At 37.4% G+C, this 1,626-nt stretch overlaps 1 non-coding gene across 1 annotated transcript; it reads left to right on the top strand.

Moving 5' to 3' along the window:
* The first annotated feature begins 620 nt into the window (after positions 1 to 620).
* On the top strand, positions 621 to 727 carry LOC121217474 (small nucleolar RNA R71). Its single transcript, XR_005913561.1, has one exon. It is a non-coding gene; the product is annotated as a small nucleolar RNA R71 (small nucleolar RNA).
* Positions 728 to 1,626: the final 899 nt, after the last annotated feature.

Raw genomic sequence — 1,626 nt, 5'->3', positions numbered from 1 at the left:
TCATATACGCTTTCAACAAGTTCTCCAAACTATTTCATGCCTCAGCTTGAGGTGGTTTTGGAGCTTGCTGATTAAACCCTTGAGATTGGTTGGGTCTATGCTGTAATAAGTTGTTGTTCAGTCCATTTCCTTGGTTGCTCTAAGAAAAATTAGCATGATTACACCATGAAGGATTGTAGAAGTTGGATTGGGGTCCTTGCCCGCTCTTATTTTGATGTTGGTTCCCCACATAGTACACTGACTCGGGATTTGACAGACAATTCTCAAAAGAATGAACTTCCCCATAACACACACAGGAAACTACTTCAAACGGACTTGGTGGCTGAGTTGCAAAATTATTAGCACTATCAGCGGTAAATTGTTTTAACATAGAGGAAATAGATGATACCTGAGCTGATAACGAAGTGAAGAAGTTAACTTCATGAACTTCGACTACACGTCTTCCTGAAGTTGTTCAATTGGTTGGCCATTGATAGTTAGTACTTGAGATCCTCTCGATGATCTCATAAGCCTCATTGTAAGACTTAGATAGAATTGCACTATTCGCAGAAGTATCTACCATCAATCTTGTATGTGCATTGAGACCATTATAGAATGTCTCCAACTAGATACAATGAGGAATCCCATGATGAGGACACTTACGAAGTAACTCCTTGAATCGCTCTCAAGTATCACACAAAGACTCGTTATGCAATTGTTGGAATGTTGTGATCTCGTTCCTCAACTTAGTGTTTTTGCTAGGTGAGAAATACTTAACCAAAAATCTCTCTACTAATTCTTGCCATGTAGATATGGAACTTGGTGGCAATGAATTGAGTCATGCTCGTGCTTAATCTCGTAACGATTACAGAAACAACTTCAACCTCAATGCGTCTTTAGTCATATCGGATATCTTGAATGAATCACTCACCTCCATAAACAATTGAAGGCAGAGATGTGAATCTTCCGCGGGCATACCACTGAATTGGCCCACCGTTTGGAGCATTTGAAACATCACTGGTTTCAATTCAAATTGGATTGCCTCAATATCTGGCCTTCTAATTCCTAGATTTAACTCACTGAAAAGTGGCACAGTATATTGTCTGATGCATTGATCCCTATCATTGGCAATGAGGATGGGATTTCGTACATGATCAGCTTCATTACCTTGGTCTTGATTCTGATTTCCAAGGTCCATCTCAACTTGTCTTTGAGCTGTTTGTTCACGTCTTCTTTGTCTGAAAGTTCGTTCAATTTTAGGGTCTACAGGGAGTAAATCGATAATCTGATCTATGCTCATAAACACCTGAGAAGAAATTCACAAAATTAAAGAGAATAAGTTAGTAATGTTAGGAATAAACCAAATTGGAAGTAAATAATTTCACAAAAAAAGACTATGGCAACAGTTAACAATCCCCAGTAACGGCGCCAAAAACTTGTAACGTATAGGTTTGTGTAAGTGTACACAGTCATTATCAAGTAATAAGTAAGTATCGAGTTATCGTCTCTACAGGGATTGTATTTGTATTAAATCTCTTAATTGTAAAATTAGACTAACAACTTGGTAAATAAAAACACAATATAGTTGAGAAGTGATGATTAAAATATATTAAAACTAAATGCAATGACCCCTAATGTAAATTACCC

Source organism: Gossypium hirsutum, chromosome A02 (genome assembly GCF_007990345.1).
Source record: "Gossypium hirsutum isolate 1008001.06 chromosome A02, Gossypium_hirsutum_v2.1, whole genome shotgun sequence".
Lineage (NCBI taxonomy): Eukaryota > Viridiplantae > Streptophyta > Magnoliopsida > Malvales > Malvaceae > Gossypium > Gossypium hirsutum.
The sequence above is the reverse complement of the archived record's forward strand: the minus strand, read 5'-3'. Positions and strand labels throughout refer to the sequence as shown.